This window comes from Anguilla anguilla, chromosome 5 (assembly GCF_013347855.1).
Source record: "Anguilla anguilla isolate fAngAng1 chromosome 5, fAngAng1.pri, whole genome shotgun sequence".
NCBI lineage: Eukaryota > Metazoa > Chordata > Actinopteri > Anguilliformes > Anguillidae > Anguilla > Anguilla anguilla.
The window spans coordinates 27,327,887-27,355,126 of NC_049205.1; the positions used below are offsets into that span (position 1 = coordinate 27,327,887).

The 27,240-nt window shown below is 41.4% G+C and overlaps 1 protein-coding gene and 1 pseudogene across 1 annotated transcript in view; one reads left to right on the forward strand and one right to left on the reverse strand.

Annotated features, from left to right (window-relative positions):
- LOC118227486 (tryptophan 5-hydroxylase 1) overlaps positions 1–27,240 on the forward strand; it is a 214,253-nt gene that overhangs the window by 78,309 nt on the left and 108,704 nt on the right. The window lies entirely within an intron of this gene.
- Positions 15,862–17,423, reverse strand: LOC118227487 (annotated as a pseudogene).

Consider the following 27,240-nt stretch of genomic DNA (forward strand, 5'->3'; position numbering starts at 1 on the left):
ACACTCGGCAACAGTGGTGGCTTTTTGGTAAGGGATGGCATACAGATTACCGAGTTTGGTGAAATAATCCTCAACAACCAAAACATATCGGTTGCCTTTGGACGTGACTGGCAAATCAAGTATGTCGGCCGCTGGAAAGGTCTCTCCGCCTGTGAAGTTCTCATAGGGGCATGGTGTCGGGGCACAGGGGACTTCCTCCTTTGGCAGGCGTAACATTGATCACACCATGTATGAATATCATTGTGCATAGAGAGCCAGTAACACACACTTCTTGCGTGTGCCAAGACCCGTTTGTAGGCCAGGTGAGCTGACAGAGGGGCCCCATACAGGTGTCCCAGGACTTCCGGGACCAAGACAGCAGGGACAACAATTTGAGTAGGCTGTTCCGCCTCAGACAGCCAAACAGCTCTGCATAACAGTCCATCAACGAAAGTTAACCGGGGAAACTCATGCCATAGCCTCCTACAAACACAATTGGCAGTGTTCGTAGGTGGGAAGCCGGTGAGGGTATGAGTCCTGAGCGTTGCATTAGCCGCTCGTACTGGTTGGTCGGGGCGCCTGTTCAGCAGGGAGGGGATCTGGGGGAGATAGCGTGGACTTCCGCACACGTTATGCTCTCCCGGTGAAACTCCTTGCTGTCAGGTGAAAAGAAGCGGCTGGCGTGTATCGGAGGCTGGCATGTGGTAGTCTACACCCTCCCCAGACCGACAGAGGATAGCGCATCGACCAGGCCTGTGATACACACAGGGAATTGGTATCACAACTAAATTGGGGAGAAAATGGGGAAAAAATGGCAAAAAAATAAAGAAAAATCCAGAAGACACTGTTGTTGCTAATATTTATCAGTGTCTTCTTTAAATTTGGATATTTGAGACTTTTTTATTTAAAGCTACTAGCAAAGCTGTTGTTACCAGTCTCTACTATTCAAAGCATAATAGAGGAATTTCAGGAGATACATGATGTTGTGCAATCACATGTACTTTCTAAACTTCACAAAAAAACTGACTTTACTTTGAATGCCAGAGATGACCATTAACAATGTTATTGATAACTTGAATTGAAAAAAGAGGATCTCCTTGTATAGTAATAGTAATAGTTATAGTAATAGTATAGTAATAGTGGAGTTTTGAAAACAGACCAGAGAAGAAAAACTGTATTTAAGATTTTGTTTATGTGGACCCTGTGATGCTGTATCTTGGCAATAATGATTTGGGTAAAGCATCCTTTGCCCAGTATATTCTTATAAAAAATTCCTTAGCTGCACTTTTTAAGTGTGATGCAATGAAGTAGCAGTATGAGAGCATTCAAAAACTCATGATGAGGGTTTGCTTAGAGATATGAAAGATGGAAAGGCATTTTAGCAAATCTGTTTTTCCAAAAAGAAACATCAGCCCTGGGCTTGATCTTATATCAGGATGCTTTCAAGGTTACAAATCCGTTCAGGGCTCAGGGAAGAAAAAACATAAGGTGCTTGCCTTCTACCTCTCATTGGCCGACATTCTTCCTCATAATAGGTCGAGCATAGACCACATGCAACTCTTTCTTCTATGTAAAGAGCAAGATTACAAGTATTTTGGTATTGATGCAGTTCTCAAATCATTGGTCAGTGATCTTCAGGATCTTGAGGAGAGTGGTGTCATTTTAAGTGTTGGACGAGTCCTAAAAGCTGCTTTGTCCGCCATCACTGGTGACAATTTGGGGTCCCACAATATTGGAGTTAGGGGAGAACTTCAGCAGGAGCACACATTTCTACAGGTATTGCGACATTGACAGAATGACAGAAACATTTCAAGACATGCCACATTTCTCTGGTTCTACCAGATCTAAACAGTCATATCAAAACAGTGTCCAGGACTTGGCTTCCTCTGGTTTGGATTCTGTGTGCGGGGTGAAATTTGATTCTCTCTTCATTGCACTGAAACATTTTCACGTTTGTCAGCCAGGGTTGCCTCCGTGCCTTGGCCACGACCTCTTTGAGAGCATTGTGTCTCTTGATCTTGCCTTGTTCATCAAACACTTTGCAATGCACAAGAAGCATTTCACATACTTGGAGCTAAATAGTTCCCAATTCAAATTCTTGGGAAATGACAGTACTGAAAAACCTGCTCTGATTGACTGCACTTGGTATTGGGACAGGTGAATATGCAAGAGTTAATGTAGATGGTGTTCCAGTGGAAAGTAGCACTGGTGTGAAATTTTTGCTACCTTGACAAACCTAACTGCAGGTAGGAAAACAGTCCTTGACTGTTGTCTCTAATCATTTCCATAAATATAAGCTAATAATATTTTGTTAATGCTTTCTACCAAAAGTAGTGTGGACATTGATTATCTTTCTCTCATATTTGTTTTGTATGTTCATTATTGTAGTTTTTTTTTTACAACAAATCTCAATTTTATTTTCAGATCAAGCAGGCTCCTGCATCCCTCGTTATTCACTACAGCTGCTCTGTGATGAAACCCCATCCCCTGAAATCACATCAAGTGGCACCGTCACAAATTTGATCCGGGCTGCAAAAATGATCCGGGTGACGTAATGGCATCCTAAAACCATTTTGATGTACTTAAAGTTTCGTTACAGCGTCCATTGCTATGCCGACACTGCCAGCTTTGATACATTATGTGGAGATAAAGATTCAAAGACAACTCAGCAATTTCTCTGGTTTAATGGGTTGTTTTCCAGCTGGAAATGCGATCGTATTAGAAAACGGCTAGACATGTCATCTAACTTGCAAGTAGTTGGCTATCTCCCTGAATAAAAATTACATGTTGTCAACAGAAAATAATAATCGCCATCGTAGACGTCAGAGGTAAATGTCACTGACAAAAAAAGTTGGCTCTCTTTCTTACAGTAGTTGTATTGTTCATGGTAAAAAACTGCAATAATCAATGTTTCAGTGTTATAGAACCAAAAGGTGTACATACACTCAAATACCAGAGTCAGGGTTATCAGGAGTGAGTTGGGGTGAGTTCCTAGTGGAGGCATGGACACAAGAGTTATGGGAAATCACAATGTCTTTAAGTTTGTCCTCCCACCTGTCTTGGTGCCCATCAAAGGTCTTGCCAATGGCTCTCTTCAGGGTCTGGTTGGTCTGCTCGTCCAGTCAATTAGTCTGAGGATGGTACGCCGACGTGATGCGATGCTTCACCTCAAACTTCTAAAACAAGGTCTGGTTAATCTAAATCAAAAAACAGGTGTCAACAGACTTCTTGCTTGCCAGAGTCATTTCATCACTTATTGGGATGGCAGGTATGCCATCCCGCCAAGTTACGCCTTGGCGGGGGCATGCCCCATACCTATACAGCACCGAGAGTTTGGCACTTTTCAGGGTTCCCCACAGAAATAACCACAACAACCACAGACACTCAGCCCTTAAAAACATTAAATTCTGTACATTCTGACCCTATTTCAACAGACAGAATTCATAAACAACTTCACATGTCCACACAATAAAGCCCCAAACTAAGGGGATTTTGCGTTTTCTCCTTCTTCTTCTTCTTCTTCTCATTCTTATTTTTCCTGCCGCCTATCCCACTAACAACATGTCTCCCCATTGGACATTTCACTGACACCAGCCAAATCTTCACCTACACGACCCAATCAAAAACGCGCATACACACGCAAAATACCCATACCTTTTTACTCTGAAACATTTCCAGTTTAAACAGCTAGTCCGCCTGTGGCCTAGTGGGCAAGGTTACAGTCTTGGGAACACGGGATCGTAGGTTCAAGCCCAGCTAGGAACACGTTTCTTTAACCTGCTTCGACCCTCACTAATAATTGTCTACTACTTATCAATTATTGCTTTTGCACCATATCTACCCGCCGTTCACCGTTCAGTTATTAACCGGCTACAATATTGCTAAGCCATATGGATTCAACAGGAGCTCTTCTGTGCTTACTGGCCTGTGTTCTTCTTTAAAACCACCGGCAGGTTTGCTAATGATATTTCACGCATTGCATAGGTATGGCATGGTGCTGCACTAATGAAGTCACAGACTGGTAAACCTCCGGTTTAAGGCTTGAATCCCGACTCGCCCTCAGGCAGATCATTTCCTCTTTTACACTAACGTTTTCTTACGCTTATATTTGCTTTACCAAAACTCACTCACGGCCACCCATATGCATTTCATGACGGCAAATGTATTCCTTTTATTAAAAAGTTACACCAGTTCACCACTGTGCCATTTCTACTAACTATATTTCTTCACTTGGCTACCGTACAAAACCTTCTTATCAGCAAACGCCACGTTTCTACATTCATGTTACCTCGCCCTGTTCTCTATCTAGCCACATACAAACAATTACTACGTATGTACGTTCTGCAACTCCGCATTAAAACATTACATTTAAAATCATGACTCACTCATAAATATAACTAGCCTACTAGCACTGAACATGAGAAAAACACATTAGTGCAATAGATTGCACACGTTATTTAATCCTCCACTTCAACAACTAATGTTTAATACAGACTGTTATATATACCGTTTGATAAGGAAACTAAGCTCGCTCATGGTCACTTCATTTACTTCGCACTATAGTCTGTGATCATGTCAACTTTCACCTACATGCCCATTCTGCTAAAAACATATTGTTTCAACTACGCAATTTCATCATTTCGCCTAATTTATCTCACACTGTTGTTATTTTCTCATATGCAAAGCCTGCTGGGACATATGCGTCTGCTCCTATTCTCCACTATCATGTTTTCCGGTTCTAGTTTAACAAAACAGCAAAGAGGATTCCTACCTGCAGATAAGCCTATCAAAATGCCTTATAAACCTTACAAACACTAAAAGTGCATCTTCATGAAATAACAGACAACGGAGCAGGACAGAAGGGTACACAAGTTGCGACCTAGGCAGCTCTAATTCTACGGGCTTGCTGATTCTTTTGTCAATCAAGGCTCATTGGATGCCCGTCAAATCCGTGAGTAGCCTACATACACTGGCCATATTTCACCTTTTCTGATGCGTTTACAATTACGCCACCGCACAGCCACTGTTTTACATATATAGCAAACCGAAACTGCTAAACGTACACGCTCATCAGACTGTACAAATTCACACAAGGATAGCCATAATCCACAACCGTTTCTTACAGGGTCACTTCGCATTTCTCTCTCGTAACAAAACGCTTTGCAAAAAGAAATGATATCTCATAAAAAACACGTTTTCAACGTACAAAAATGCCAAGTTACTCACACATACAACACATACAGCGTCTATAACTCATTCATTCAGACTGCCAAAATCCAGGCCTGCCATTAAAAGTATTGATATCAAAATGACGCCAAGTTACGGTACTACAAACAATATAGGCTATCTTGCCTCACCGAAATTTAATAACATATATTCCAAAGCAATGCTACCCAATATTTCCTCAATTCTTTCAAGTCACTTGGCCCTGTGTTTTGTAATCTTACCATATTATAATGTCATGCAAACTTTCTGTCAGATCAAAGTGTCAAATATTTCGTATTGCCTCATGGAACATTGAAATTCATGTAGAAAACTGCTGGTCAGTCACTACAGGAAGCATATTTCTCCAGAAAACATTGCTTCTGAACTGAATTTGAGTAAATGTACAAATGATTGTATATTTGCAACGTACAATAAATACATGTCAAATACATATTGTACATACATACATAGAGAACTTCTTTATCCCCATGGGGACATTTCCCTCGCAGCATGTTACATTCACATTTACGAACAGACATTTATACCAAGAAACATACAATCATTCACGCAACAGAAAGGCTGGGCACCAAAATACATACATACCAATACAAATTGGACATATAGATGCCTATTCAATCAATCTTGACTGTGAGAAAGCCATCCACACATATGTTTGGACTGTCCATGTACTGCACGCTAATATACACACAGGGCCAAGTGACTTGAAAGAATTGAGGAAATATTGGGTAGCATTGCTTTGGAATACATGTTATTAAATTTCGGTGAGGCAAGATAGCCTATATTGTTTGTAGTACTGTAACTTGGCGTCATTTTGATATCAATACTTTTAATGGCAGGCCTGGATTTTGGCAGTCTGAATGAATGAGTTATTGACAGTGTATGTCTTGTATGTGTGAGTAACTTGGCATTTTTGTACGTTGAAAACGTGTTTTTTATGAGATGGTAAGATTACAAAACACAGGGCCAAGTGACTTGAAAGAATTGAGGAAATATTGGGTAGCATTGCTTTGGAATACATGTTATTAAATTTCGGTGAGGCAAGATAGCCTATATTGTTTGTAGTACTGTAACTTGGCGCCATTTTGATATCAATACTTTTAATGGCAGGCCTGGATTTTGGCAGTCTGAATGAATGAGTTATTGACGGTGTATGTCTTGTATGTGTGAGTAACTTGGCATTTTTGTACGTTGAAAACGTGTTTTTTATGAGATTACAATAAACTATATGGAGAATGAATTTGTGCTAACCACATAACCAAAATATATATTCAATGCAAATTACATTTTTCCAGAACTTATAACCTTAGTCCGTCAAAACGACTTCAGGCAGAACCATGGGTGTAGAAGATGTCCATCAAGGCTTGCACAGAAACCTGATTGGAATTTTTCAAAAATAAAAATGCTATTTAAGTATTCTGATAGTTGCCAGAAAACAAGTTTTTCAAGGATTTTGCTCAAAAACATGAGATTTGAAATAGGCCTGAAATTTTTGAGAATGGACGGGTCAAGGGTGTTCCTTTTAAGAGGGGGCTTAACTATGGTGATCTTAAAAGTAGATGGCAAAATGCCAGTTTGCAGGGAGTGGTTGATAATGTTTAACAATTCACCGGAAAAGCAAGTATAGACTTTTTTGAAGAAACTTGTGGGGATCGGGTCCAGGGCACAGGTAGATGGTTTGAGACTGTTTATTCCTTTGTTTAAAAGATTGTCATTAATGAGGTTAAAGAGCTGTTTGGAGGTGAGACAGGGTAATCTGCGTCATTTGTTTTGTGGATATATCCATTTTTATATTAGTTATCTTGTCTTTTTGCAATTTCTTTTGCAAATTCATGAAAAAAATATCACTGTCTATTATTCTGGAGAGGATGTGTCGATTTTGTCACCTCTTCCTTGTGCCTTCTAATGCCAATCCTGTAGCCTTCATCTAGCTGTTCAGCAATGCTAAGCCTGCCAAAAAAATTTAGCCTCATACTATTGTCTAGATGGCTATGGCTACTTTCGTGCCTTTTGCATTTTTCAGAAAGATGTTTTAGGTCTTGTACCCCCGTTGTTGTCCACAACACTTCGATGCCGACACTTTGAAATAGCAAAAAGGGAAAGCAATAAAAGGCATTACTTACACCACATCCAGCTAGCCAACTCCATTTGTCATAACAAGAGCGGGAGAAACCCCGGGTGTAAGCTTGTCCTCGATCAATTGCCTGCTGTTGAATTTGTAAATCGGGTCGGTCCGGTCCAAGCTCCTTTATACTCTTTTTTTCTTCCAGTGAACGCCTTGTGAAAAGGTGTTTTTGTAAGGAAATAACCAAATTATCTTTGATTTCCGTGGTTCCACTTGAAGTGGCCATCTCCTAAAAGTACCGGTCAGCTAGCTAAGGAGCAGGAGTGACAGTCACACATCCATAGTTATATTAATTGCGGGTGTGAACATGAAAGATAGCGTCGAGAATTGTCCAATCACATTAGATCAAAAAACATAAAAACAATACCAATTCACTGCCAATAAAAGTGGGAGTGTCTGGGGCGCAGAGAGCACGTGGAAAATCTGAAGAAACAAATTAGAGAGCAGCCTCAGGTCACCTGCTTACCAAAAGTTGAAGGACTTACATACACACTCATTTGGCCGGCGCCCTTCACCCAGGAAGTATATGTATGTATTCACACAGAAATTAACCAAATACAATTTGATTTTGGAACCAATTTTTAATGAATGCTGACAGGCGCTGACAGACTACCAGGCGCATTGTACGAGTAAACAATTTTTATTTTATAATTATTTCGCATTTAGGGGGGCGGCGCCCCAGCGCCTCGCATTAATGAACCGCCTTAAAGCACAAAGAGATAACAATGTAAAATGCCTTTTGTTATGTGACCTTGTAAAAGTCTGGCTATATTCTATCTGTAAAATAATTTTAAAAATTGATTGCTTACCGAGTCAAGAGTGTCCTGTGTAATACCATGCCAGTAGAAGCGTTGCCTGACTTTCTCCTGCATCTGCTTCGCTTCAAAATGGCCAGCATGGACCTCAGTGACCACCTCCACCCTTTCCTCTTTGGTTTCGATCACCCTCTTCAATGTCCCTCCATCTTTGTAGTACAGGACCTCGCCTAGAAAGACAGTAGGAAAACACACATCCATGTTGCACCAGGTGCATAGTGTGGCTTGATTAAGAATCCTTCATAATGATGCACAGCACAGTTTAGGAAGGAGGGGCAGTGTGCAAAAAAGACTTGATTACAAACAGAGAAAATAAAATATTAAATCAGAAAAAAGCAGAAAAATGCAGGTGGTTTTAATATTGTGGCTGATCGGTGTACAGTCCCCTCCAAAAGTATTGGAACAGCAAGGTCAATTCCTTTGTTTTTGCTAAACACTGAAGACAATTGAGTTTGAGGTCAAAAGATGTACATGAGATAACAGATCTGAATTTCAGCTTTTATTTCCTGGTATTTTTATCTAGATTTTTTAAACAACTTAGAACATATCACCTTTTGTATCAGACAACCCAATTTTTAGGTGAGCAAAAGTATTGGAACATGTGACTGACAGGTGTTTCATGTTGCCCAGATGTGTCCTGTTAGATTGATTGGTTAAACAATAAATAGTTCTGAATGTATACTCTTGGTTTTAGCCTTGGGTTTTGCCTGTGAAAACTGCATTTGTGTTATAAAAGATAAGCTAACATGAAGACCAGAGAGCTGGGAGAAAAGCAAGCTTAGAAAAGAGGGGAAATCGATCAGAGCCATTGCACAAGCATTGGGGATAGCTTGTACGACAACTTGGAATGTCCTGAAAAAGAAAGAAATCGCTGGCGTACTGAGCAACAGATATCAAACAGGTCAACCAAGGAAAACAACAGCAGTTGATGACAGAAACATTGTGAAAGCTGTGAAGAAAAACCTCAAAACATCAGTCAGTGACATCACAAACAATCTCCACAGGACAGGGGTGAAGGTATCTCAATCAACCGTTCGAATAAGACTTAGAGAGCAGCAATATAGAGGCTATACCACAAGATGCAAACCACTCATCAGTAGTAAGAATCGGAGGACGAGATTACAATTTGCAAAGAAGTACAGAGGTGAGCCACAAAAGTTCTGGAACAAAGTTTTATGGACTGATGAGACCAATATTAACCTCTACCAAAGTGATGGAAAGGCCAAAGTGTGGAGAAAGAAGGGATCTGCTCATGATCCAAAACATATAAGCTCATCTGTGAAGCATGGTGGAGGAAGTGTCATGGCTTGGGCTTGCATGGCTGCTTCTGGAGTGGGCTCACTAATCTTTATTGATGATGTAACTCATGATGGTAGCAGCAGGATGAATTCAGAAGTCTACGAAAACATTCTGTCTGCCAACTTACGAAGAAATGCATCCAAACTAATTTGGAGGAACTTCATCATGCAGCAAGACAATGACCCAAAACACACTGCCAACACAACAAAGGACTTCATTAGGGAGAAAAAGTGGAAGGTTTTAGACTGGCCAATCACCAGACCTTAACCCAATTGAGCATGCATTTCACCTCCTGAAGAGGAGATTGAAGGGAAAAAGCCCCTGAAACAAACAACAACTGAAAGAGGCTGCAGTAAAAGGCTGGAAAAACATCACAAAAGAAGAATGTAACAGTTTGGTGATGTCAATGGGTCGCAGGCTTGATGCAGTTATTGCAAGCAAGAGATATGCTGCCAAATATTAAGTGTTATTTGCTTTCATTTACTTAAATACTCTCTGTTCCAATACTTTTGCTCACCTAAAAATTGGGTGGTCTGATACCAAAGGTGCTATGTTCTAAGTAGTTTAACACATCTAGGTGTAAATACCAGGAAATAAAAGCTGAAATTCTGAACTCTTGTCTCATGTTCATCTTTTTATCTCAACCCCAAATTTATTCAGTGTATTGCAAAAACAAAGGAATTGGCCTTGCTGTTCCAATACTTTTGGAGGGGACTGTATATATACAGCAAGAATTTACCTCAGGCTGCATTGCTTTGACTGAATCAAAGAGCTTATTCAACATCTGTGAGGTAAAAAATGAAAATAAAACAAAATAATGATTATATATATATATATATATATATATATATATATATATATATATATATATATATATATACATACAGAATTTTCCTCAGCCTGGTGTTAGCAGATCGGGCAGTTTAAATGTTGTGTCTGATCGGTGTGTGTGTGTGTGTATATATATATATATATATATATATATATATATAATTATTATTTTACTTTCATTTTTTACCTTACAGATGTTGAATAAGCTATTTGATTCAGTAAGTTCAAAATTATAATTATAACTACCTGTCACACTTATAACCACACCATTACCACAACATACATATACATATTGTGGAACAAGCAAGGATTCATTAAGAATATGTTTATTTTCTGAATCCAGCGGTTCCAATTGTCAATGCCATTGTTAAGATGTTCAGCACTCTGAATACTGAACCATGCGATATTGCGTGCTAGAACCCCTCACTTAACCTACATGTAAAATATATTTCATGTGATTTAATTTAACAATTATTATTAAAAATGAGAATTATCAATTAAATCACCAAATTCATTGATAGCTCAGTCTACAGTGTACTGGTGGAATCAACCAACAAAATCAACCAAGTCAAAACAAGCTCTATATTGGGTTTTATGATTAAATAATCAAATTCATCAAGAAGCAGTCAATTATATTAATGAATTGAAAACATACATCCTTAACTGAATGCAGGCACACTACTTCTAAATTACACAATAGAAGACATTAAAAATTTAATCTAGAAATACAAGAAAAGAGAGAGACGGATAAGCCAGACCTTGTCAAAGTATCACCCACTTCCAGGATAAGTGCCACAGGATGAAAGGAAACCAGCTAAAAACACACACCTAGGAACCACCGCCAAAATAAAAAGAATAAACACTCTTCTTCTTCAAGGCTCCGATACCAAAAGTGACACACACACTTTTTCCTGTGGCCATCTTAAATACCTTACCCAGCATTGTTTGAGGCTGTTTTCCCTGATTGGGTGATGCCGAGTTAAGTTTTAGGAGAGAAGGGAAGGGGGGTTAGACTAATATATGACAAGGACTGGCCTACCTAAAGATTACATTCAAACTTCAAGTAATGGGAAATGTTAGGCATGTACGCATGCAGGGTCTCTGACCCCTGATATGGTGTCCTGTGTCATCTGGTTTGTCTCTTCTCAGGAGGTGAGGAGGTGAGACCCATAGATTGTCTGCCTAGATTAGGGTATCAGTGGATTTTTTATTGCCCCAATAACATTTGATTTGATGCTTGTGATGGGGAGGCCAGACCACATTCTTATTCACTGTTTCCCTCTCTAAGACCAAAATCTAAACACTGCATATCCTACATTCCCTCTCTTGGAAAAATAGGTGAATGCACCTGCTAAAAGTCTATTTCCCCATCACCATATGAAAATGACAGAGTATAACCATTAGGGCATAGCTATAATAAAACTGCACATTTACATACCTGAGATGAAGTTAACATTACATTACAGACATTGAGCTGATGCATTTATCCAGAGCGACTTACAAAACTTTTTAACATAGCATTAGTTAACAAAAACTAAGTGGTAGATCTGCCATCTTTTAAAACATTTACTCCATGTCAGAATTGAGTAGTCCAATTGTGACCCGCTGGACACAGAAATAAATCCCACAATGGTAAGGTGTGGAGACATCAGCAGTCTCTTCGAGACACTCTTCTATGCTGCTGCTGTTGTGACACCATAGTACCAGTTTTTTCCTTCTCTGTTGTCTAGGTATCAGGATTGGCAAGGGAGAGGGGGGTTCCCCGGACTATCTTGGGCAATATACAGTGCTTTTTTTCCTTATTGTTGCAATTGTGAAATGAAAGGCAATCCATTGCCCACAGTGTTCCTGCCAAGTTGTGCACAGTGTGCAGGGACTCTGTCTCCTTTGACAGGAAGCCGGACAACCCAAAGCTGACAAAGTGCAGGAGGCATCTCTTAGCTGCCGAGTGGGGAAGCGCCATATTTCCTGTTGGATTCCTCTTTGGCTCCTGTAGCCGGGGTCCAGTCAGGTGGCACTGCGGACAGCAGTCATTCAGGCAAGCTCCCAGTCGCAGTAGAACAGTACAATCATGACTTCAGTATGCCATGCTTCAAATAGCCAGCATGGAAACAGAGGAAATGTCTAGAGAAGATGTAAAATTATTGAATATTGTGAATCACTCAGCAAAGATGACAGATGGACACTACTGCCTAGACTTACCTTTCAAACAAGGAAATCCCAGCATGCCAAATAACCGTTGCATTGCAGAGCAGCGCATCCAGAGCCTGAAACACGAGTTTGGCAATAATGAAAAATTTAATGATGAATATACAACTTTCCTCACAGAAATGATTGACAACAGTTATGCTGAAATGGTACCAGTGGACCAGCTGAATCAAAGTGATGGAGAACCCTGGTACATCCCACACCACAAGGTGTATCACTCAAAGAAAGGAACCTTAAGAGTGGTCTTTGACTGTGGTGCAGTCTTCAAAGGAAAATCGCTTAACTGCCAACTGCTGCAGGGTCCAGACCTTACCAACTCACTCATTGGAGTTCTCATCAGATTCAGCCAAGAACCGGTTGCTTTGATGGCTGACATCAAAGCAATGTTTCATCAGGTCAAGGTATCAGAAAAGCATATTGACTATCTGCGATTCCTGTGGTGGCCCGATGGTGATGTTCAGCAAGATCTTGTTGAATACCGGATGAATGTACATCTTTTTGGAGCCGTGTCATCACCAATTTGTGCAAACTTCACATTATGGAAGACTGCTGAAGACAATAAAGCTCACTTTCCAGCTGAGGTGACAAACACAGTAAAGAACAACTTCTATGTAGATGATTGTTTGAAATCCATGTCTTCGGAACAGGAAGCAGTTCAAATGGTAAGAGACCTGACTACTGTCTGCCAAAAGGGAGGATTCATGCTGTCAAAGTGGATCAGCAACAGCCGTGCTGTATTGGCATCCATTCCACAAGAAAACAGAACCAAAGAGACCAAGGAGTTAGACTTGAACAAAGACAATCTGCCAATGGAAAGAGCACTGGGATTGCACTGGTGCATTGAAACAGATGTGTTCAAGTTCAGAATTGCTGCACAGGAACGACTATACACAAGACGTGGCATCTTGTCCGTGGTCGGCTCGATATACGACCCTTCAGGATTTCTAGCACCATTTACTCTGCCAGCCAAACTGATTATGCAGGAGCTCTGTAAGAAAAACCTTGGATGGGATGAAAACATACCCCAAACCTTCTTTCAGCGGTGGACAGGATGGCTAGCAGATCTCAACGAGATGGCGAAGTTAAAAGTGGACTGGTGCATGAAGCCCAAAAGCTTTGGTCAAATCAGATATGCACAGCTGCACCACTTTTCGGACGCCAGCGAAAATGGCTATGGTACTGTTTCATAACTAAGACTGGAAAACGATAGCAAAGAAGTGCATGTTGCATGCATAATAGGAAAATCCAGAGTGGCTCCATTAAAACAAATAACGATTCCCAGAATGGAGCTTACAGCTGCAGTCCTAGCTGTCAGAGTTGACACAATGCTGCGAAAAGAATTACAGCTTCAACTGGACAAATCCATCTTCTGGACTGATAGCACAACAGTGCTTAAGTACATCAAAAATGAAACCAAACGCTTCCAAACATTTGTAGCAAACAGTATCTCTCTTGTAAGGGATGCTACTGATGTATCACAATGGGGATATATTAGCACAAAGGAAAATCATGCAGATGAAGCCTCTAGAGGACTAACAGCAGACCGCTTCTTAAGCTGCAAGAGATGGATCAGGGGACCAGAGTTTCTCTGTAAGCCAGACCAAGAATGGCCAAAACCTCACTTAAAATCTACAATCTCTGTTAATGATCCAGAAATCAAACAAGACATCACAATGAACATCTTTGTCAAAGATCCATTGTACCCCACAAACTCTCTGATCAACTATTTCTCATCATGGAGGAATCTGAACAATCTTGCAGCTGACCCGAAGGAGAAAGGAGATTCAGACTGCTGTGAGTAGCTTTGAAAAAGATCCTGGCAAACTAAAGGAGAAGGTTGAAAAAGAGATGCAAGTCTTTAAAGCAACACTCCGCAGACAGTGTTTATGTCCTGAAGATCTCGTCCAAGCAGAAAGCACAGTCATCTCTTTCAGTCAAAGACAAAGATTCAAAGAAGAACTATCTGTACTAGAAGCTGGTAAAAATGGTGTCAAAAGAAGCAGTCATTCGTACAAACTGGATCCGGTACTGGATGATGGACTTCTGAGAGTAGGTGGTCGCCTGAATAGACTAGCGATGCCTGAAGAGGCAAAACATCCGATTATTCTCTAAAACGACCTTCACATATCCACACTATTGTTACGATATATCTATAAACAACTCGGACATAGAGGAAGAAATTGTAAACACCTCACAGCTAGACCAATGAGGGTTTGTAGCTGGAGGGGAAGGTATCGCGTGTTCTCCCTTGGCTGGTGTGATTCAAAACCGGAGATGTTAGTTATTTTCCTCTGTTCGTAAGAACAGGGCACAATTATAATTAAGAATGCACTGGTTCCGTTGCCACGGGTTAGATATGAAGGCGCTGCTTCATATCCCGCTTAAAACTGGCCCGAAACGGATCAGTAGCATTCAGGTTACTCTCCGTTCGCAAACGGGGCTATGCTGTCATCAGAGATATATCCGATCTGTCGCCGGACTGTCAATATCCCAATGGGAGCATCAGAATATTCACAAATGCGCGGAACAACACATCAAATATATCCATGACCACAGCAAGAAAGCATAACAGTTAATAGGTTTTACCCTCGTGATAATCTGACTCCATATTAATTAATAAGTTATGTTCCAAATTAGAATTTAGGCTTGATTTAGAATGGAACTCAGTTCGTCTGAAGTTCTACACCGAGGGTCAATGCAGTTTCACCCGGTACGCACCGCGGATACGCCCGTAACGACAATTTAACTAGCTGTTTGCAGACGACACAGCGGTTGTGAGATTTCCCTCATGGGGAGTATAACCTAATTAGGGTTCAGGGACTCCGAAAGGGCCAATATTGGTCATCCCAGGATCAACTTGGTTCTGCTGACGGTCCCACCTTAACTGAAAACTTGGTGATCAAACAAGTCCAACGGGCAGTTCCCTAGTCATAATTGGGGGAAACCGACTTAGAGGGCTGTTACAAGAACGAAACATTGACCAAGACCACACAAATCAAGTCATTAACAGTTTTAATGTCAGGTAGGTTATACACTTAAAATAGTCAATTTGTAGTTACAGAATTTAGAAAATAGTCTAACAATCAAAGATAAAGATGAGCATACCTGACAGCAGTCTACACACAGAAAGAGTCTTGTGTGGGAAGTCTGATTGCAGACTCCCCGAGGGCCCTGTTCCTCTCCTATAAGAACTCAGCGCAGGCAGGTGGATGTCGCCACAAAAGGGTCATAAAACCATAAATGTACTTGGAGGGGGAAGATTGGAATTTGGTTCAGACAGGATCAGACAGATGGATTTAGGCTACTAGGAGGAGTGTCCCAAAAATACAGTTTACTTACAAATTGATTAAAATAGATTTTCTACAGGTTTGCTGGTTTTAAAACCTAAACCAGAGCATCACTCGCACAGAGACCATAAAAACCATACCAAATATGAATATTTGTTCTCGTGATTGTCATGAAAACTCCGAAAAACATGAAACAACTGCACAATCTTTCACATGAACCAACCGTCAACTCTCAATGTCCCTCCACAGTGCATCAAGACCGCATAGTGTAGTGTATCAATGCACTCGACCCAAATCGGGATTTACTTCCCAACAAAAAGTGTGCGTGAGTAAATTTCTCTCCTTATGAAGGTTGGGAGACAAGTTACCCAGCGACACCAGGCGAGGGCACTGTGACTGTCCCTCAACCGTCCTGAGCAACTTGCCCCACTTCCACCATGCGACCCTACCACTTGCCATCTGAAACCTCCAGGATGTTGGGATAATTTTAGAATTGCTTGACCATAGAAAAGAGGTGTCACCTGTTAACTGTCGCAAAACCAGATGCCAAGGTCTTACGGGCCACTCTGTCCCGACAATATCAGACTCTGCACCTGGCGAATTGCTTTACGACAGTCAGAGAGGAAATTCCACTCTATGCCTGTTCCCGTGGGCCTTACAGTTCCCCTCTCTGGCCCCGTGGGACAAACAGAACGCTGTCCCAGGGGTCACTGAAAATGCCCAACTTTGACAGCAGTCCAGGTCCGGTGTTTATGGTCTCAAGCCCGGCCTCGCTGGAAACTGGAGGGGGCTGAGAACCAATGCAGCATGAGTGGAGGTGCGCAGAGAGTGTATCAGGTGTCGAAAATAACAGCATTGAACCAGGGTGATGGTAAAGATGACTGCGCTAGGGATGACGCACCCTCGGAACACCCAATCCCACCAGGTGTACGTGTCCTGGGCGGACCGGGTAGAGGAGCTGGCCAGGATCTCCGCCGTTCTTTTGGCCAGATTCACCTCCACCTAAGCCTGGTTGATGTGATAATTGGTGTCACGGATGATCTGTTATACCAAACTCATTAGGTCAGTCAGGGCCCGCGTTCCTTGTTCGTAGAATGTGTCCTCCCACCACGGGGAGACGTCCACCTCCAGTGGAACTCGGCCTAGAATGTTGATCTGACCCATGGCCAAATCTTCCGTCACTTCCAAGCAGAAAGTGTGGTTTGCTGGACAGGTCAGACCTCCATACGAGAAAGAGTTCATCTCGCTGATGACGCACCATTGTGTGTGGGAAACCTGGATAGCGTCAGCGTGGCCATGCAAAGACTGCACACTAATGAATTTGGTATCATTGGGAGAAAAAGGTTGTAAGGTGTTACAGGTACAGATGATATAGCTGGAGCTTTCATGACAACACATGCGAGTGGTGAATATGGTCTCTGTGCCCCTCATAGTGATATACCCGGTAAGGTGATCTAATTTTAGAACCTGATTCTTCACTACTACGCCGATAGAGCGTATGGTAGTGGAATTTGGGTACACCTGTTCTGGGTGAATTAAAGGAAAAGAAACAAAGAACCCAATACATTTTGTGTGGATGGTTATTGAAAATGATAGTATAAAAATAAAGAACAAAAAATAAAGAAAAACACCAAAATCATAAACTAAGACATATAAGACAAGTAGTGTTCAGAAACATACAATGCCTACATACATACATTTATTAAAAAGTTGAAAATTACTGGAATGGTAATTACGGTAAAATAGTTTAATTGAAGCAGACTGAAGAAATGTTGTCTAATACTATGTGTTAATGGTATAAGAGAAATTCATTATTGCACCAAGAAATTCATAGAATCACATAGGATAGTGTTTCTATTGTGTCCTATATGTGCGCTGTTTAGGATTGGATGTGTGCTGGTTTATGTGCTCTTGTTAGATTAGATGACTGTGAAGTTCTTAATGGGATGGGTGGATCCCCTAATGTAACAAATTGGGTGTTGTAAAATTTGCTCTGGTGCTACACCAGGAGGCCTGTTTAAAGTTAGGAGTTGGCTAAATGAGCTGCTGACATGTTTATGACCCCTTCAGAGATTTCCACCCAACTGGTCTGTCACCGATGCTTGAGGTGCTAACTTCTTGCCTGTATTTGTGCACAGAAGAGAAAATCTATGTAGGGTTACTGTCTGCATAATTTGGGGTTAAACCACAACTGACAAAAAATAAAAAGATGAAAAAACAAAAAGAAAATCAGACACTGTCTTGGGAGTGTAGGTTTACTGCTCCTTAAATATTCAACAACTGACAGAGAAGGGGGGGAAACAGAACAAGACAGACAGATGGGGAGAAGGGAGAAAGGAGGAGGAGGAACAGTAAATGAAAAGGAAGGAGGGAATTTAAGGAGAGGAAACTGTGAAAAACTAGAATAAAGTGAGACCAGTAAGCCAGTCCTTGCCAAAAAATGACCCCTCTTTCAACATTTTAATGCTAAAAGACAAACTTTATGTAAACTTAGGAGTAATTGCTTCTTCTCCTTATTTATTTCTTTATTTGACATATGTAGATTGGAAGACTTCTTCCTTAAATAATTTCCCTTGCAGGCACAGATGATACTGGCCCTTATTAGTTGAGTTAAAGTTTGATGACATTATATTCATTTATGGCATTGACTGGCTTATCAATGGTTTGACAAAGATTCTAATATGTATATGTTGTGCTATGGTGAAATTCACACAAAAATACCATTAGATCTCTAGTATCTAACATGCCTTAGCTAATTTAATTGGCACCCAAATACGTCGGTTAGTGAATTCTAACATTTTCTAAATGGCGTGCACAGGCATGCGTTAATAATTAATATATTATTAGTTTAAATCCTCTGATTTCCTCCTTGTGCCGCTAAGACACACAGAATAAAAACCCAGATGAAAACAATAGGGTACACCAGAATTCACTACACTTTTTTGAAAGCGAGCTTTCTAAAGAAAGGTGAATGGTGGTACACCTATGCCTATATAATTTAATTTAGCTCTAGGCTAATGGTTATTTTATTTATAATAGGCCAAAGTCTATTTTTTGTTGGTTATAGGCCATGTTGGAACTTTACCTTCTACACTGGCTTATCTCAACTGTTTCATAAATCTTCACCTATTTATTTAATTAATAGTCTACCACTGGTTACTGAGACAGATAACACAGGCCAAGGACCTTGGTTCCAGCACCTCAGAAATTCAGAAATTCAGTGTCCTGATACCTTCTCACCAGTCTCAGAGGTCTTTTAGACATGAGTCCCACATGTGGCAAATTCCAGACGGTCGCCACCCTTGTTGTAGCCTGCGGCTACACTTTCAGAGGGATGGAGACTTGCATTTGCCGTGGCACTCAGCGGTCCTGTGACATTACATCGGGCGCGGTACTCAGAGGTTCAGTGACTACACTGGTACCGGCCTCGATCTCTGAGACTTAAAGTATGGTTTTCTCCGGACAGATACGAACAGTTTCAAAACTTGGTGCAGCTGCAGTCTGCACTGTCAGAGGTCTTGAGATGCGTGTACTGCCGCAGGGCCACACCTGGGTTTAAGGATCAGCACAGACTCTGCTTTCAGGGCTGAAACTTCGAAGCCGAGGTTATGCACCTGATTCAGCATTCAGCAGTATTTTAATATTATTTAATTTAATTATAATAAGAAGCTTGCCACTTTTCCTGGGTTAGCCCCCTAGCAAAGTTCAAACTTCTTCGCGTGTGCATTCTGTGATTGCACACGCTTACTGGCAGCTATAAACTTTCTTACTGTTCACTTTCTATTGCTTTTTAGTCTTTCATAACAGTATACCACTCTGTTCACCTTCAAAATTCACTGGTTTTTCACCAGCGCCTCATTTCTCCTGAGTTTGAGCAAGGTTTTCTGCGCCTCTGCGCAGAAACAGTAGTAAGCTTTGCATCAAAACTCCCTTCCTTTCGACAAACGTTTACATTTCCGTACACATACGCAACCATCTACTGCTATAGGCTAGTTTTTCCTAAAACGCATTTTGCCGTATTAGCACAACACATTTCCTAAAAACATGCCAACCTAAGCATCTCTCTTTCCCTGTTCATGAAGTCCCCAAAGGGTAGTAATATGAAAAATGCCTGGTTTCTACGGTCCCAGGCCTGTCTGGGATATGTCGATCCCCTATGCAGTGACTAAAAACTCTCCCTAGCACAGGCTAATATACAAGAGAATTGTGTCACTCACCACACCAAGGATCGGGAAACCAGAGAAGAAAATGCGAGATACCCACAGTGAAGGGTATCACGCCGGGATGAAAAACACCAGCAGACATTTCAGGGAACACTCCAGATACTTCCAAATCACGTCGAGGTCACCACTTGTAAACACCTCACAGCTAGACCAATGAGGGTTTGTAGCTGGAGGGGAAGGTATCGCGTGTTCTCCCTTGGCTGGTGTGATTCAAAACCGGAGATGTTAGTTATTTTCCTCTGTTCGTAAGAACAGGGCACAATTATAATTAAGAATGCACTGGTTCCGTTGCCACGGGTTAGATATGAAGGCGCTGCTTCATATCCCGCTTAAAACTGGCCCGAAACGGATCAGTAGCATTCAGGTTACTCTCCGTTCGCAAACGGGGCTATGCTGTCATCAGAGATATATCCGATCTGTCGCCGGACTGTCAATATCCCAATGGGAGCATCAGAATATTCACAAATGCGCGGAACAACACATCAAATATATCCATGACCACAGCAAGAAAGCATAACAGTTAATAGGTTTTACCCTCGTGATAATCTGACTCCATATTAATTAATAAGTTATGTTCCAAATTAGAATTTAGGCTTGATTTAGAATGGAACTCAGTTCGTCTGAAGTTCTACACCGAGGGTCAACGCAGTTTCACCCGGTACGCACCGCGGATACGCCCGTAACGACAATTTAACTAGCTGTTTGCAGACGACACAGCGGTTGTGAGATTTCCCTCATGGGGAGTATAACCTAATTAGGGTTCAGGGACTCCGAAAGGGCCAATATTGGTCATCCCAGGATCAACTTGGTTCTGCTGACGGTCCCACCTTAACTGAAAACTTGGTGATCAAACAAGTCCAACGGGCAGTTCCCTAGTCATAATTGGGGGAAACCGACTTAGAGGGCTGTTACAAGAACGAAACATTGACCAAGACCACACAAATCAAGTCATTAACAGTTTTAATGTCAGGTAGGTTATACACTTAAAATAGTCAATTTGTAGTTACAGAATTTAGAAAATAGTCTAACAATCAAAGATAAAGATGAGCATACCTGACAGCAGTCTACACACAGAAAGAGTCTTGTGTGGGAAGTCTGATTGCAGACTCCCCGAGGGCCCTGTTCCTCTCCTATAAGAACCCAGCGCAGGCAGGTGGATGTCGCCACAAAAGGGTCATAAAACCATAAATGTACTTGGAGGGGGAAGATTGGAATTTGGTTCAGACAGGATCAGACAGATGGATTTAGGCTACTAGGAGGAGTGTCCCAAAAATACAGTTTACTTACAAATTGATTAAAATAGATTTTCTACAGGTTTGCTGGTTTTAAAACCTAAACCAGAGCATCACTCGCACAGAGACCATAAAAACCATACCAAATATGAATATTTGTTCTCGTGATTGTCATGAAAACTCCGAAAAACATGAAACAACTGCACAATCTTTCACATGAACCAACCGTCAACTCTCAATGTCCCTCCACAGTGCATCAAGACCGCATAGTGTAGTGTATCAATGCACTCGACCCAAATCGGGATTTACTTCCCAACAAAAAGTGTGCGTGAGTAAATTTCTCTCCTTATGAAGGTTGGGAGACAAGTTACCCAGCGACACCAGGCGAGGGCACTGTGACTGTCCCTCAACCGTCCTGAGCAACTTGCCCCACTTCCACCATGCGACCCTACCACTTGCCATCTGAAACCTCCAGGATGTTGGGATAATTTTAGAATTGCTTGACCATAGAAAAGAGGTGTCACCTGTTAACTGTCGCAAAACCAGATGCCAAGGTCTTACGGGCCACTCTGTCCCGACAATATCAGACTCTGCACCTGGCGAATTGCTTTACGACAGTCAGAGAGGAAATTCCACTCTATGCCTGTTCCCGTGGGCCTTACAAAATCATATGCTGTGTAGGCACACTCGGTCAGTCTGTGCCCTCCAAATGTAAATTACCTTCTTTAAGAACATGCAGCGCATCTGATGCGCATCTGATGGCATCATCAGTGCACGCAGCATTCAAGATCCTTATCACACTCCACGGGTCCCCCCTCCCCCCACCAGGTATAAGAGTTAGGGACAGTAATCACTCGTTCTCTTTTCGCCGTTCTCTTTTTCGCCTTTTTTTTTCCGCCTCTCTTTTCGTCCTCTCTCTTCCTGCGTCCTCTCCCATTGTCTCTTGAGTGCCCTCATACTGTGGAACTCCTATGGGCCTAACTCGAGTTCTCACAACTCTGTAGAACTCCAATTCAAAGGGCTTGCAGAATGCTTAAGATCGCGGCAGTTACCGATTTATCTAAACGCCTGCGGCGACTAAAGCCCGATCCATCCCGCGCGGAAACCAGCGCACGCCCGACACTGTGCCAGCTAACCACGACGCCTTGCTGACGACGGATCGGGGGGGACAACCACATCGCAGTTGCTACGGAACAGCTGGAAACCTCCACAATTTCACAATGCCAAGACTGTTCTCTCCAGGACCCCGCAGCGGCCGCTACCCGCGTGAATGGACGGACAGTAAGACTGAACAAACTTTCCAGGCAATAGTATATCTTAGTCTGCATTGTAATTTGCGCAGGCTATTTTATTTTAGGAAACAATCCTATGCATAGTTTTTCTGTCTCCCCGACTAACTTTACAACCCTAACGACATCACACTCATTGTATAGTCTGTAGTGGGCGAATAACTAGCTTGGTTGCATGTATTGCTTAACGGCTGAAGTTACGCTTCACCCTCCGGCACTACCGGAAGCAATACTCCTTCCTAGCTGAGCTCAGTTATTCAGCCACGACGGTTACACTGTTCCTCACACATACGCGACCACCCGTTTACCCTTCCCCCTTTCATCCACAGACAAAGTCTGTGTTGTGTATAAACATTACATTACATAACATTTATTTGGCAGATGCTTTTATCCAAAGCGACGTACAAAAAGTGCATTTCATGGTCATGGACAACAACAAAACACAGGTTCAATAAGATACAATACTTATTTTGTACAGCTATTTCTAGCCAAGAACACAGTTTAATTCACACAGTGAACACTATTCTGACCTAACCTCTGCAAAGCCAACTAGGCAGAAGACCAAGCTACAGTATTAGGACAAATACAAATTACCAAAAGTGCTGGGATGGGGGAACATGTAACGAGTGTCATGAAAGGGGGGGGGGGGGTGGATTTAGAATGAAATATACGACAAATATATGAAAATAAACGACAGCAGGGAAGAGTTGGAGAACAAAAAATGGCAGACTTGGCCCTGGAGAGGATTCTACCAGATAAGCCTCCATTTACAGGTGTAGGAGTAGGCTACTTCGGTCCTATAGTGATCAAGAGAGGACGAAGTCTTGTTAAAAGGTATGGTGTAATCTTCACTTGCATGGCAAGCAGTGCAATACATTTTGAAGTTGCATATACCCTTGACAGACTCTTGCATCCATGCATTACGAAGATTTATCTGTCGACGAGGTCAAGTTTCGTCTATAAGATCAGACAATGGCACAAATTTTATCGGAGCGGAAAGAGAATTGAGAGAAGCACTCAATGGCTTGAAACAGGCCAAAATCCAGAGTACTATGCTTCAGCGATGGATAAAGTGGTACTTTAACCCCCCAGCAGGATCGACTGATCCACATGGTTTGAAATATCCTGGACTCTGTTCTTAACTAACAAGTTCTGGATGATGAAGGATTGCAAACTTTTATTTGTGAAGTTGAAGCAATTTTAAATGATCGACCCATTACCAAGATTTCAGATGATCCAATGGACCTGGAATCACACACACCAAACCATCGTCTTCTGTTAAATACCAAGCCACTACTACCACCTGGACTCTTTGTAAAAGAAGACTTGTACATCAAATGCAGATGGAGACTAGTATAATACATGGCAGATCTGTTTTGGACACAGGAATACTTGCACTAATCCAAGAATGACAACGGTGGTCAAAGGTAAAAAGAAGCTTTTCTCCAGGTGACATTGTTGTGGTGATTGATTCCACTGCACCGCGAGGCTCCTGGTTAATGGGCAGAATACTGGAGACCAAACCAGATGCACAAGGTCTTGTGCGCACAGTTCGACTTCAGACGAAGAGAAACATCTTGGAAAAACCAATAACAAAGATATGTCTGCTCCAAAAAGCTGAGACCTAGGTACAGCAAGGACTGGTGGTAAAGACCAGACCCATCAGGTGCCATGTTCTAGAACCTCTAGAAATAGCCCTAAAATAAAAAGGAAGAAAAGAAGATTGAAGAATCACAAAAGAAGATTAAATGCCAACACATAGCACATACCTTTTTGAAAAGGTGTTAAAAAAAGGAAAAAAAGGGTGTGATGTCTATAGCTCCTTTTATTATTTATTGGTAATTGTTTGCTATATACTATTAGGGGCCGGTGTGTAGGAGCCATTTATGTTTATTGTTTATTGTTGGTTTATTGTTGGCATGTCATATTTTTTTTGTTTAGATATATTTTGCAGTATTTATTTTTGCACACTTGGTGGCGGTGATTAGATGCACACGGTTGTGTATTTATGGGCAAAGGTAACAGGAAATGGAAGGCACAGGAAGGGAGAGCACACACAGTTCTCACCAGATCAACTACTAACCAACACGCTACAGCTTGGAGCAATAAAATTGGAAGCAAACTGGGTACGTTCATCTTTTTATACAACTGCTTGCTACCTCAATAAACAACAAACTTAACGGCAAATAATGACTGGAAAATCTATTGTATTTGGTCTGCGTAAGATTTCACGCCTACCTGTGTAATAATGGCAAAACGCACATTGGAAAAAATGAAAAATTGCCATTACAGCTACTATCAACACAACACACACAGCACACATATGCCGGTATGCACTTACACAGCTAGCCACAGCTACAGCATTTTCAGTAATATGGGAGCACATAGCTGAAATCCTCTATGGAATGCAACATCACAGTGATCTTATCTATAATCTATGATCAATAGGCAGTGTTGTGCTTCACTTCGGGGGGCTTATTCTGCTCTTACAGCTAGTTTCCAGCCCAAGCCACTGCAAAGAGAGACAACTTTTTTTTGTCAGTGACATTTCATTCTGACGCCTACGACGGCGATCGCGACCACAACATTTATTTTGCCTTTTGTATAGCTATTTACGTGGATAAAATCACATTAATTATTATTATTTTCTGTTAAAAACATTTAATTCATTTCCAGGGAGATAGCCAACTACTTGAAAGTTGACATATGTTGCCATTTGCTAATACAATCGCATTTCAGGCTAGAAAATAACCTGTTAAACTGGAGAAATTACTGAGTTATCTTAGAATCTTTGTCTCCACAGAATGTAGCAAGGCTGGCAGCGTCAGCTAAGCAACGGACGCTGTAACAAAACTTTACGTATGTCACAATGGGTATAACAGCTGTTTTAGAATGTCATTACGTCACCCGGATCATTTTTGCTGCCCGGATCAAATTTGTTACACACAAACAGTTTCCGCCTGTTTGTGTGTGTTCCGCCTGCCTGTGTTTCTGACCTGCCTGTGTTCCGCCCTGCCTGTGTTCTGTTCTGTGTTTCTTTTGGTTTTTGAGTTTGTGGTTTTGCCCCTCGTGGCCCCTTTGTTTGTTCCTGAGTTTTTTTGTATTAAATTCTTTGTGTATATTTACCCTTTTAGTTTTGTTTTTCCCACTCTGCGTTTGGGTCCATTTCCCCGAAAACCCTGACACAGGTTTGTGGGCCTCCTTGCTCAGACATGCTTTTTCAGTTCAGTTGACACATTTTCTATGGGATTCAGGTCATAGCTTTGTGATGGCCACTCCAATACTTTCACTTTGTTGTCTTTAAGCCTTTTGTTACAACTTTGGAGGTATGCTTAAGATCATTGTCCTGCTGGAAGACCCAGTTTTGACCAAGTTTTAACTTTCTAGCTGATGTCTTGAGGTGTTGCGTCAGTATTTCTAGATAATCCTCCTTCCTCATGATGCCATCTATTTTCAGAAGTGCACCAGCCACTTTTCCAGCAAAACACCCCCGCAACATGATGCTGCCCCCTCAATGCTTCACAGTTGGGATGGTGTTCTTCAGATTAAAAGCCTCACCCTTTTTCCTCCATACATAGCGCTGATCATTATGGCCAAAGAGTTAAATTTTTCTTTCATCTGACCAGAGAACACTCCTCCAAATGGCTAGGTCTTCGTCCTGGTGATCACCTGCAAACTTCATTCTGGCTTTTTTATGCTGGTCTTGGAGTAGGGGCTTCTTTCTTGTGTGAAAGCCTTTCAGGCCATGGCGAAGTAGGATTCTCTTAATGGAGGATGTACACTCCTGGGCAAAAAAAATGGGCCAAGCCCAAAATGGCTTGGCCCAAAATATTCAGGAGAAACAATAAGCATTGTTTCTCCTGAATATTTTTTCCATTGAGGTCAACAGGAAAATTAATCAGGAGAAACAATGCTTGTAGTATCTACTGCATATCTGGCAGCAGCACAGTGGTTGGAAGCTCATTTGATACCTTGGACCCTTGATGACTTAAAGCCATTTAGCCAACAAATGTGTTCCATACTGTATCAGCATAATTTACAGCTGAATCTAGTCCCACCCCCCAATTCACATAGAGATCCATTCAAATGCAAAGAGTTTTTGTATCGCTTGTAGGACAACCTGACAATAAGATATCCAGACTCTGATGTTGATAGGTCACAGAAATCTTGGCATGCAAAGGATATGCAACCAATACAAAACATGACTCTTTTATTTGACATTATGTTAATTTGTCTACTGTATACGTGAATTTCCCTGTTTCTTGCTTTTCCCCAAACAGTTCACTGCAGCAAAAGTAAACAAGCAAATGGTGGCACAGGAGGTCTCAGGAGTGCATTTGTTTAATTCTTGCCAATGATTTGTTGTTAAGACCATTAAAAGCTAAATATTTTGCCATTTTGGGCTTGGCCCATTTTTTTTGCCCAGGAGTGTAGATACTTTGGTTCCTGATGCCTCCAACTCCTAATTTGCAAAGCGTGTTTTCGCCACAGTGTTTTTGATAATGTGATGTCATGAATCAACACTGAAAAATTGTGTCAAAATGTGAGAATAGTCTACCTCGTGTTATCATTAAACTATAACCATTTTGATTCCGAGCATCTTTTAAAACTAAATACATAATTATTAAAATAAAAAATTCCACAAAAAATTGGTTGAATAATAAGGAAAATCTCAAAAAAATTACCACCCCTGGCTTGATCTGTGAAGTGGTCTAGTAGATTAAAGTTG